The sequence below is a fragment of the Rhinolophus sinicus genome, linkage group LG01, assembly GCF_036562045.2.
Source record: "Rhinolophus sinicus isolate RSC01 linkage group LG01, ASM3656204v1, whole genome shotgun sequence".
Taxonomy (NCBI): domain Eukaryota; kingdom Metazoa; phylum Chordata; class Mammalia; order Chiroptera; family Rhinolophidae; genus Rhinolophus; species Rhinolophus sinicus.
In genome coordinates, this window is record NC_133751.1 from 173,646,138 (window position 1) to 173,659,117 (window position 12,980).

The window sequence follows — 12,980 nt, forward strand, 5'->3', positions numbered from 1 at the left end:
AAGATCTTTACCTTATATAGGACTACAAAACATCCCCAAATATCCTTGGATCTCATGCTCACCTATTACTTTAATTTCCTACTTGAACTGAATTAGTTTAAGTGTTATTTCATTACACATTTTTCTACATCTGTCTTATTCTTCACTCTCTCAGCCTGAGTTTGTAAAATACCCCTTTGTTTCCTAATTATTATTACCCTCTCCAGATAAACACACTGAATTAAGAAAATAAATTCACATACATATGGGTGAAAGGAGGGAAAATATTTGCTTTGCTAAAATACAAGATAGTTAAAATAAAAAATAGACACAGATTTGCTTAAATTCCTTTAGACCCTTTTACCATACTATCCTCTTATATTTATTCTTATCTCTTCCACACCCCAAATTCCTGTTGCTTTGAAGAACATTGTTTCTGTCTTTAGTGTTACCAATCTTCTGATATTTCATGTCATCTTGGTCCTAGCCATCAGCCTGAAAGCTTGCCAGTGTAATTTATTATGCCAAGATTTTTATTTCTAATAGAATTTCTATTCCAAAATGTTAAAATTCAATCTACCCCACCCATTATTCAAATACCTCATTATATTATTTCTAAATTATCACCCAACACAATGTTTAAAATTGCATAAAACTGAGAGGTGGTTTTGGAACATGATGGAGAAGGAAGCTTCAAGAATCAGTCCTTCTAACAAAATATCTATTGAGTTCATAAAAACTGTCAAAATTAACTCCTATTGAAATCTAGATGCTAGCTGAATTTTTGCCACATCCAAGGGAGTGCTTGATAAAGAAAGAGGCTGGCACATTTTGGTCCTTTGTACATACATGCTGTCATCCCCCATCCTCAAGTCCAGCATCCGGCAGTGGTAGTACAGTGGCCTGGGTTCCTGGTATGACTTGCTAATACCTGGGTAGGCAATTAAAACTTTGACCTCCAAAAATTGGGTTTGGATGATTTGATCTGTCTGGTTTTTCACTGACAGACTGGCAAACAGGTAGGCCTTTGTTTCACTCACCCATGTCTCAGGTGGATTGTCAGGCAGCAAGTAACTTTTGAAAGAATTTAAAAAGAAAGTATACCTATTTTCTTTTTTTTTTTATTGGATCCAGGCATTCAAGGAAATCTCAGTGAGGCCACTGACTTACTGTAAAGATAACTAAACAGAGATTTCAGTGACTACACTTGAAAAACAATGTTGACTTTGTAAAAATAATCACTAAATCACTAATGTCAGCTCACTAAACCAACAACTGAATTCCCCCACCCCCACCCCCCAAAAGTAACAACACAGCAAAATTTTCCCAGGAAGGGAGTGAGAACCTGATTTCCAGAGTTACTACATTATATTCAATATATCTACTTCTCGTTAAAAAATTACAAAGTGTACAAAGAAGCAAGAAAGTGTGACACATTCTCAGGAAAAATAATTATAAAAACCCACCCCAGGAAGCTCAGTCATTGGACTTACTAGACGAAGACTTTAACTGACTTAAATGTGAAAAAATGAAAAATAAAAAAGCTGAAGGAAACCATGGGCAAAGAACTAAAGGGAATAAGAAGAAGTATGACTCAGTAGGGCATAATCAATACAAATATAGAAATAAGAAAAAAGGAACCAAATGGAAATTGTGAAGGTGAAAAATATAATAGTGGGAATAAAAATTCACTATAGTGGTTCAGCAATATATTTAAGAAAGTAGAAAAAAACACTCAGGGAACTTGAAGTTTGGGCAATTGAAATTAGTATGAGTGATAATTTCATCAAGTGTGCCAACAAACACATTCTGAGAATTCAAGAAGGAAGACAGTGAAAGGGACAGAAAAATGATTTGAAGAAATAATGAGAGAGGATTCTGGGAAGATGGCAGAGTAAAAACAACCAGGAATCTGTCTTCTCATTTAGACAGCAAATGCCCTTGCAGAATCGGTCTAATGTTAACTATTTTGGAACTCTGAATTCTATTGAAATTTTGCACTTTCCAGGGGAATGCTGGACAGTAAATTGTGGTTACTTTTGGTCATATTCAGCTTTAACAAGTAGCAGCTAAATATTCCCCTTCTTTCAACCACACAGAAGGCAGCAATGTGTATGTTACAAGAACAGCTTCAACATAGCTTTGTTGGAGCCAAGGTGGATAAAAAAGACCCTGTTCTCCAAATAACAGACATCTGTGCTCTGATTACTGATGGCTGACTGACTTCAGAAGTGCATACAAAAAGATAGGCAGCCATTGTTGTTGCTTCTTCCACCATTATTGTAATCCCTTCTCCCTATGACTGAAATAATTTCCAGAAGACTTAAAGGACTGGTGCTCTTTTTCTCCCTTCACCTTCAATTTTTTTATGTTTCACTTTTTGGAAGACGGATGTTAAAGACAAGGACATTACAAAACAAACTCATTTACGGAAAAAATTAGAAAGTCACACTGCATGCCCAAGGAAATGTGCAAGTGCAAAAAAGAACTGAAAAGACTGTAAGGTTACACCTCAGGACAGGGACAGCCTATTCAATTAAAAAATAAATAAAAATAAAACAGAATTCTAATTAAAAAGATAAATTTGATTTCATAAAAATTAAAAAAAATGAAAACACTTTTGTGCATCAAACAACATTATCAAACAAGTGAATAGACAACCTATAGAATGGGAAAAATATTTGCAGATCACATATATAATAAGTATTAATATCCAGCAGAATGTATAAAGAACTCTTACAACTAAACATCAAAAAGACAAAGCACCTAATTTTAAAATGGGCAAAGGATTTGAACAGACATTTTTTTCCAAAGTTGATTTATAAATGCCCAAATAGCACATCAAAAGATGTTCAACATTATTGAGAATTTAAAAAAATGCATTACAATAGCACAAAAGATACCACTTCCTACCCAATAGAATGGCTATACTAAAAAGGACAGAAAACAACATATATAGTTGTGGATGTGGAGAAATAAGAACACTTACACATTGCTAGTGGGAATGTAAAAAGGTATAGGCACTGTGGAAAACAGTTTGGTAATTTTTCAAGGAGTTAAAAATAGAATTACCATATAACCTGGCAATTCTGCTCCTAGGTAGTACTATATACCCAGGAGAAATGAAAACATATGTCCACATAGAAGCTTTTACATGAAAGTTTATAGCAGCATTATTCATAATAGCTGAAAAGTTGAAACAACACACATGTTTATCAATGAGTGAATGTATAAATAAATTTTGGTATATACATACAATGGAATATTATTCAAACACAAAACAGAGTGAAATAGTGATAAGTGTTACTGCTTAGACCTTTAAAGCATTATGCAAAGTTATATAAACCAGATACAGAAGGTCACATATTATACGATTCCTTTTAAATAAAATATACAGAATAGGCAAATCCAGAGTCAGAAAGCAGATTTGTGGTTTTCAGGGTATGGGGGAAAGAGAATGGGAAGTGACAATTTAATGGGTGTGTTCTGGAGAGATGAAAAAGTGTTGAAAATAGGGAAAGATTGTGGTTGCACAACACTGCAAATGCACTAAGTGCTACTGAATGCACTTTAAAATGGTCAATTGTGTGTTATGTGAATTTCACCTCCATTACACACACACACACACGCACACACACACACTCATATTCACTCACTCCTGCATGCACGCAAACATGAATTAGACTCAGTGCTTCAATCTCAAGTTTTAGGCATTTTTACCTTCTGGAAAAAAATAGTATTGTTGAAAAAATATGCTTGCTTTTCTGAAATTATGGATTGAAAATGTAAGGTTAATCCAGCTCTCACTTTGGGATTTATAAAAGTAAAATATATAATCACTAATGTGCCTATGAATATGGGTCTATTTGTCCTACAATTTTTCAACTAAAATTTTACTGTATTACTGATGGAAATTGAGAAATATGTAATTAGAAGTAGTTTCATTTAACATTCCTAGGATTGGTTAGTAAGATATTTTCTACCTCCCATATTAGCTTCTAAAAATATGTATGTCTTCCTACAGAACAGGGAGCTAAATGATTTCTATTTTCTCATTTTCCCGTTATCAATTATTCCACTAGATAGCCTTAAACACAACTTGTCTGATTTACACACACCTATTTGAGGGTTAATGTAAATGATCTATTTAATGCTGTTTTCTGAAATACTATCTTCATACGCTGTCTCCAGCTCTAAGGAATGGTTTGGCACTTCAGGGAGTTATTTACTATGCAAAGTGAGCATGAAGCTATTGCTCTTTCTTCTTTGTGTTGTTAGCCTGTAGGGAGCTAAAAAATGATCACCAGGTGCATCCTCTGGTAAGGTTTTGAGTAGTACTTCCCTTTACTTGGAAAAATATGACAAACTTGAAATGTAGTAAACATTTTATGACAGATACTGGAGTAAATCAGTGATTTTTTTTTTTTCCCCTGAAGAAAAGAAAAATAGTGTAAGGAGAAAAATTTACAATAAGTTGCTGAGATGCATTGGTGGAGAGAATGTTAACCATGATCTTGACTTTTTTTCCATAGGATTCCCCACAATAAATACCTTTCCCTCAAGATTGTTTTAGGAGAGTATAGTATTTGTGACATTACACATGTCAGGGCAAGGTCACCCAAAAAGGGATGCTTTGAAGAAGTACCAATGGACTGGGGAATATATATTTTAATATCAACAGGTTCAAGTTGTTGACAGATTCGACATACTTGCTGAGACATCTGATCCCACAGGAAAAGCACGTTTCAGAATTTGATAGCTGATCTCACTGTTACAGTGTACTGGGAAAAGGAAAGAAAATAGAATGTGTGAAGGCCGAATGAACTTGTAGTTTTCTGATTAAATTTTGTGATATGGCTAGATTTTTAATTATTCAACAAAGAACCTGATTATATTTTATTTATGAAGCTGCTGACATAGAAATGTGTATATAAATATATTAGTTCAGATTTTATTCTATGAAACAATAAACATTCTATGCAGTCCCTTTAAAATATATTTAATATATTTATCTAATATATACATATATAAATATATCAGAATATAGATATTTTCATATTTATGTCTAATAATAGTCTCACCATCACAAGGAACATATAGTGACATAGTATATTAATAATTGTTCTCCTTAGTGTAGTGGCTCTTAAATTAGATATCGTGTCTCTTAATAGAATTTCCAGTATGCGCCTGAGGATGTTTCTAATAGCAAGAAAGTCTGAATCCAAAGCAGCGAAGATGAGCGCTGTCTGTCACTGGGAATTAGTGCTGATACAAGATTTCAAGTGAGGACACTGATTAACTTACGAGGGGAAAGAAACTGCTTTTAGAACATGTGACAGGATATTTAGGAGTTTTCTTTGTCTTTATGGTCAAGAGCTAAGCAATTTTTGCTATTATCCCCAGATCTTGTAAAAATCCAAAAATAAAAGTATGTGACACATCAATAGATTTTTATAAATTCTAATGGCAGAATAGTAAACATTTATATTAAAGTGTTATACAGTTTGCCCTTCTCCCTTTATAACTAGATATAGATATGATGTATACGTGTGTATGCATGCACATATGTATATACACACATCTATCTACACACACATATATGTATATATTTATATATATATAAGTTTAAATACATGATGCATTTTATTTAAAATAAATAAAAACTCTTTTTAAGCTAAAATATAAACACATTTCATATCAAGATTTTAATTCAAAATACGTTAAGACAGTATTTAAAACTTAATGTAATGTTTAATGGCTAAAAGAAAAAAACAAAACAAAAAAAACAAAAACAAAAAACTTGAGCATTGTTGGTATGTGGTAGAGCACGTAGAACACCATATGATAAAATCAATCATTTTAGCAATCTCTATGATTCAGAGACAGTTGCTTGGACCATACTGCTGTGCTTTTAATAGTCAGAAAATTGGAATTAACCATAAGATCCGGTTTTAACTTTGCTGTTTCTGATTATACGTCTTATATAAAGAAGGTCATCATTTAACTCATGCATTTTATAAGGGGGAATATTACCTTCCACAGAAGTACTTCCCATATCTTCTTGGATAAAGAAGATGTTATATCTATACACAATGGAATACTACTCTGCCATAAGAAAAGATGAAATAATGCCATTTGCGACAACATGGATGGATTTTGAGATTAGTATGCTAAGAAAAATAAGTCAGAAAGAAAAAGTCAAGAACCATATGGTTTCACTGACGTGGTATATAAAACTGAAAACAACAAAAGAACAAGACAAACAAATGAAACCAAAACTCAGACACAGACAATAGTTTAGTAGTGACCAGAGGGTAGGGGTGGAGGGGATAGAAGATGAGGGTAAAAGGGATGAAATATATGGTGATGGAAGAAGAACTGACTCTGAGTGGTGAACACACAATGTGATACAGAGATGATATATTGCAGAATTATACACTTGAAACCTATGTAACTTTACTAACAATTGTCATTTTAATTTAAGAAAAGAAAAACGTTAATTTAAGAAGAAAAAACAGTACCTCCCATTTCAAAGTTTTCTTGCCCCCAAACCCCCGCTCCACTTTAATTGTTTTGATCCCTCCATACTTGAACCTAGATATAGCACAGGGAACTGTGTGGTATGGAAATGGGCGTACATGTATAGTTAGTTTGACAGTCGTGTCTTAATTATCTCAAAATTGCACAGACATGTTTGGAAAAAATATGGAAAGGGATTTTAACCATATTATGTAACTGCAGACTGTTCTCAAAACTTCCTTTGGGAACTGACAAATCGGGACCATAATACACATTTATTTATCTCTCTGTAGCATTCAACCACTTCAGTTGTTTCTTATGTTATTTAAAAGGTAGATTACATATAATTAGAGAGAAGAGGCCATTTCCAACTTCCATATAATGAGGGCAAAAACAAAGTATTTCCTTTCTTAACCTATAGTCAGAATTGCAACATCACCTGGGAGCCATTTATAAAGATTTTCGTTTTAAAATAGTACAAAAGACTTTACAAAGAGCTTTAAAACTAAAATGTGTTTTTATTTTTTTTATGTTTCTTCTTCACTTTGTCCCTTGCTCCTCCCTATTTAATGTGATGTGACTTTCTTATCTCCTTTTCTTTTCTATGGCTCTCGTAAAAATATCTTACATGGTGAGAGAGGGGTTTAAATAACTTTATTTAGTAAAATGTAAAGGTCAATATATGTAATTCATATTTATAATATAATTTCATATATAATTTATAAATAAATCTAGAGAAAACCTACTTATAAAAGCAGTAATTTGGTTTTATATCTTAGATAATAAAAATAAATGTCCAAAGAAGGAATTAACTCATGTATTTCTCTATTTTTATTACCCTATCATCTCTCTGCTTCTTCAATAGCAACCACAAACAACAATAAATCAGTAAATCAAAATGGCCTTATTGCTAATGCTGACTTCGAAAAATAACTCCCATAGCACTTTCCCCAGGATTCCCAATCTACTAATCTATTTATCTAGTCATTGGTTTCTCAATTCTATGAACTTTTAGTGACATTTTTTATCTGCTTTTAGGCTCTTTAATTCCCTGTCACATTGGAGGAAGGAGGAAGAAAAAATGAACTCAAAGATTGGATCTACCATATTTTAAAAGCTCTTCTTCTCTAATGTCTAAATTCCTGATAGTCAATAGTAGATTTAATGTTTTGTAATGCATGTCCACAGTTAGTTGTTAAATGAAGGCATCCAATGAGAGAGTATACATAAGTGTGTATATATATATATATATATATATATATATATATATATATATATATATATCTTTTATTTTTATGTATAATGTGTTACTCTTTTATTTTAAAGGCAAAATTAGAAGTTCAATATTCCATTTTATCTAAATTTAAGAACTCAACCCAAAAACATTTCATAAAAAACAAATAAGAATGATCAAATGTGTAGTTGGAAATGCACAAATCAGTTATTTAAACTTTTTGAAAAACTCTGTTTCTTTCTAAAAGTTGAGCATGTATAGCTAATTAAAAGTAATGATCATTTTTACAACAAAATAGTTTTAATTTTAGACAAAGAGCTGTGGTATTTGTTCATTATGTTCCCCTCAGGCTTACTTCCATTCCTTCTCAATTGACTTAAAGAAAGCATTCTTCAACAATAACTTCATCTGTATGTCCAAGTTATATTTTCACACATTTAGTGATTTTACCTCTCATTCATTTCGGAAGAGAATATACAAAGCATCTTCTTAACCAGAGAGATACATATACTCATTTTTATGTTGGTAATCATTAAAATGTATACAATAATCATTTTGTTTCAGAAGAGATTTTGGGATACACTATATATAAGTTATGAATTTAAAAGAAATATAATGTGCAATTACTAAAACATATTCATACACAAAAATAAACAAAATATAACCATTATCATGTTTAAAATATATGACAATTCAGAGAGCGTCTTGTTTCCTAAAATTGGTTATTGATAATTCATGAGATGTTGATTCCAGCATCTTTTTTTTTTTAAGTTGTAAATACATTTTTTTTTAAATTAAAGTTTCTTGGGGTGACAATTGTTAGTAAAGTTACATAGATTTCAGGTGTACAATTCTGTAATACATCATATATATATATATATCACATAGTGTGTTCACCACCCAGAATTAGTTCTCTTTCCATCACCATATATTTGAATCCCTTTACTCTCATCTACGACTCCCTGCCCCCCTTAACCTCTGGTAACCACTAAACTATCATGTGTCTATGAGTTTTTGTTTGTTCATTTGTTTGTCTTGTTCTTTTGTTGTTTTCAGTTTTATATACCACATATCAGGGAAATCATATGGTTCTCTACTTTTTCTGTCTGACTTATTTCTCTCAGCATAATAATCTCAAGATCCATGCAGATTGTTGCAGCTGCTATGGAAGGCAGTGTGGCGCTTCCTCAAAGAAATTAAGATTCCAACATCTTCTAATACAGGCCCTGTTTTATTTAGATATAGACAGATATTTAGTACAAATAGAATGAGATCTGTATATGCTGGCAGTAGCTGCAATGGACAAATTCATATGTTACTAGGCTCATGTCTTAATGGTAAATCCTTTTCTAAATACTAAGACTTAGAGCAATGGGAACAGAAAAGGATCAACATGCCACAAATGGGAATGTGGAGACAGACATTTGTTTTTATTTTGGTGTTATTCTCCAAGGCATAATTTAATAAGCTGTGGTGTTAATCCAACTATTTAAGAAAAAGAAAAAAAAATTTGAGTTTACTAAAACATAAAATGAAAAAGCATATAATGATATACATCAACAAGTTATAAAGAGTCAGAAATGTGTTTTCATCTAGACACTTACCAAATAGTGCGGGGCAGTGAATTCACCTTCGGTGCCATCACTAACTGCCGTTGCTCATTTCCTAAGACAAAGACTAATTTTCATTTGTTTGTTTGTTTTTTAATATTTTTTTCTATCTATGCATCCCCTGGTTATAGGTGCCAAATAATATTTGTAGTACAATTTTCACTTATTTCAGTTTCAAAAATAGTTGTTGAGTCTCTGGTCATAGTCTTTCAAACTAATGGTTAATGAAGCAGATGCCATTATTTATTAATAGAACTAATGCAATCTAAATATCAGGATGAATAGAAGTATAAGATGGATAAAAACCAATCAACCACAAAAGCCTGTGGAGCTGCTTGAAGATACTTATTCCACATACATTGCCTAGCAGTAACTCCTTTCTGAGGCTGATGCTAACTCTAGGAAGCAATTAACATTGAAGTGACTAGAAAAAAATGCATAAGAAGGCAATGAATTATGTCTAGAAAAAAAAAAGCTCCACTTTTAAATATGCTTAGTAGGATATGCAGTTTATTTTAAACTTGGAGCAATTTGAAAATAATGATTGGTTCCATTAACATAGGTTTCTAGGTACTTACAAGGAGCTTCAAAAATGATTGTAAAAAAATGCATAACAGATCTGTGTCATGCTTCACAATATGACAGTAACAATATAATATCCCATCACTCTATGACAAAGGTAGTGTTACTTTATTCTGAAGGTATTATGTTTCAAAATTCAGTTATGAGTAAAATGTGAGCTTAAATTATATTTCAGCAATAGGACCACACTTCATTTAAATTGTTAATTCATGAATCTTTTGTAAAATTTATTCAATATTGCCTCATTTATAGAAATATAAACAAAATAATAAAAATGACAATATTAAGCTTTTCCTTTTTACAAGAGAGGAAAATGATGTGTAGTGAGAAAGGAATTTATGAATTCTTCAGTTCAGTGTAACAACATCCAAAGTCAATAACTGAAGCAGTATATTCTGGGAATAAGTATGAACTAAACTTCCTAGAGTGAATGAGACATTAGTATTGCTCAAATAATGTGAGTAAATACCAAATAGCAAATAGAGCAAAATTATTTTCTAATAATTTTGTTTAAAATATTAATATTTCCTACCCACAAACTATCTGAACAGTTCAGTGCTTTTTAATAAAAACTGTATAATGTCAGATAGCTTTTAGATTGCAGATGACTGATTTAGAAAATAGAGCTAAATCAGTCATCTGCAATCTAAAAGATACCTCATTTGGATTAGGAAATATTTTTAAGCCATGTGCTACATAGCCCAAGAAACATTCTGTCAGTAAATCTGGAAAAAAAAAGAATTACAAATGCCCAAAACAAAACAACACAAAAACAACAACAACAACAAAACTACATATTTGAGTCATCTATGGGTGAACAGGGGAAAAGAGAGGGCAAGTAGAATGAATTCTTCACCAACCAGCTTCAGTTCATTCTGCTTCATATATAGAACATGTAAATAATGTTTCATTTGAACAAAAGATTTTAGTAAAAAAAAAAAAATTCAAAACACTGTATTAAAAATATCAGGTGGTTTCTATGACAAATCACAAAGCAAGTCTAAGGAAATATATTTTAATTACTAACACCATTTGCCAAGATAATCAGGTTTAGGAATATGTATGTTTTTGGACTATTCTGAAAGATAGGTCAATCACTCAGAATAAAACATTCAAAATTTTGTTAACCTTTTGAAACAACATATAACAAATATTTGGTAAATAAATTCATATGGAAATGAAAATTCCATATATTACTATAATGAGTTTTCAGATACCCACCATATCCAGGTGGCTAAAGAAAGGGAAGAAGTCATTGCTTTAATGTATTTAATGAGGCTTCACTTGCAGATTTGAGTGCAATTATGTCAATCCTTGTGTTCTTAAATCATACATCACACCTTATTTTATACAAAGAAGAAACATTAGCATCAACAACGGTATTCCTTTTTCTCTAAACAATGATATCCTATCCTGGCTGTCACCACCTTCTTTTCAATTATTACTATCTGAAATAATCTTGCTCTAGTTATTTGTTTTCAGACTTTCTCCCTTTAAACTTGGAAAAGGTGAGAATCCTTGCTTATCTTGTTCATTTCTAAATCTTTATCACCTAGAAGGGTGTCTAGCTGCCACCTACCCAGCCACAGTCTGCTTCAGATGTGCTGGGTGGATAGGGCTCTCTTCAGGGCATGCCCCACTGGTGCTTGTAGGCAAGGATTCCAACATAGTACCCACCAGCAATGGCACCAGCCTGGCGGAAGGAGATCCCAAAAATGGTTACCACCAATATCTCAGTCCCTGGAGCGAGTCCCAGCTGTCTCCTGCCTCTCCAGCAGGTGCTGTAAGGTTAGTATGTAGGTCTCCATTCCCTATGGTCTGTGTGCTTTTCTGTCTGATGTTTTTGTACTGGCTTCTAGGTTGAGTGTGTGTGCGAGTCATTTAAGAGCAGGTTTTAGTTTTCCTGCAGTAGTATAATTTCCCAGGAAATGTTCCCTGTTGCTTTTCAAATCTAGGTGTTTTGAGGGTTTGTCTCTACTATATAGGATCTAAGGGTTGTAGTATCTCATATGGAGCTCAGATTGCTCACTCCTCAGGGAAAAGTTTTGTACATTTGAGATCCCGCTCATCCATGAAACACCAGCTGGGGTGTGTTTTACTTAGTGGAGCCATGTCTCTGCCGCTCCTATCCTTCTATCCTTCTTGGTGCAACCTGGGGGAGGAGGGGGGAAGGACAGTAGCTGTGCTCATTCAGTTCCTATGTCACCTTATGAGGGAATTATTCCCTATGTAGTTGTGCATTTGTTGTGTCTGTGGGTGGAGGTGAGCTCAGGCTCTTAGGCTGCCATCTTAAATGTAGTCCTTTTTTTTTTTTCTTTCTGCTAAAGAAAAACACAATGTATTTAAGGAAATGGCCAGGAGTATCCTCTCTTCCTCAAATTTCCCTTGCATATTTTTGACTATAGAATCCAGAGTTTGCAGTTGTCCACTTTTGTTATTGGTAGTTTCAACCATGTTTCTGCATGTCCATGTAATGCAATCTATGTCATACCTGTACCCTGGCTGACAGCAATTTTAAAATGACATTGACCATGTGTATATCTATATTGAAGAGAGGTCAAAATGTAGAGAAATAAAAAGTATGTCTTAGGATCTATGGAATTTGGTATCGAAGAATCAGACTGCTACATATTGTATGTTGTAATGTTAATTTTTATCTTCTCCAGATTAAAACAAAACAAAAACAACATAAGACTGTGAACCTTAGATAATTTATATAAATCTTACAGTTAATCAGCAAGTGAATCAGTATTTAATCTCAGCTTTTTTGGATCCCAAAGCTGGTACTAAATCTATGATGTTAGATGACTTAGAAAAGCTTAATTCAGGCAGGTCTAATATTAGAAATACAAAATCAAATTTATTTCTGGTATAGTGGCAGCATTAATTGAAAGAAAAGAAACTAAAAATGTTTTCTATTAAGTGTGTGCAATATATAAGATGTTAAGGGATGAAAATAAGATGAATAAGATCTAACCTTGGCAGTGGCAGAAGATGAACAATGGAGAGAAGAGAGGCTAGCAGACAGTTACAAGTATAAAAAGTTAAAAATAACA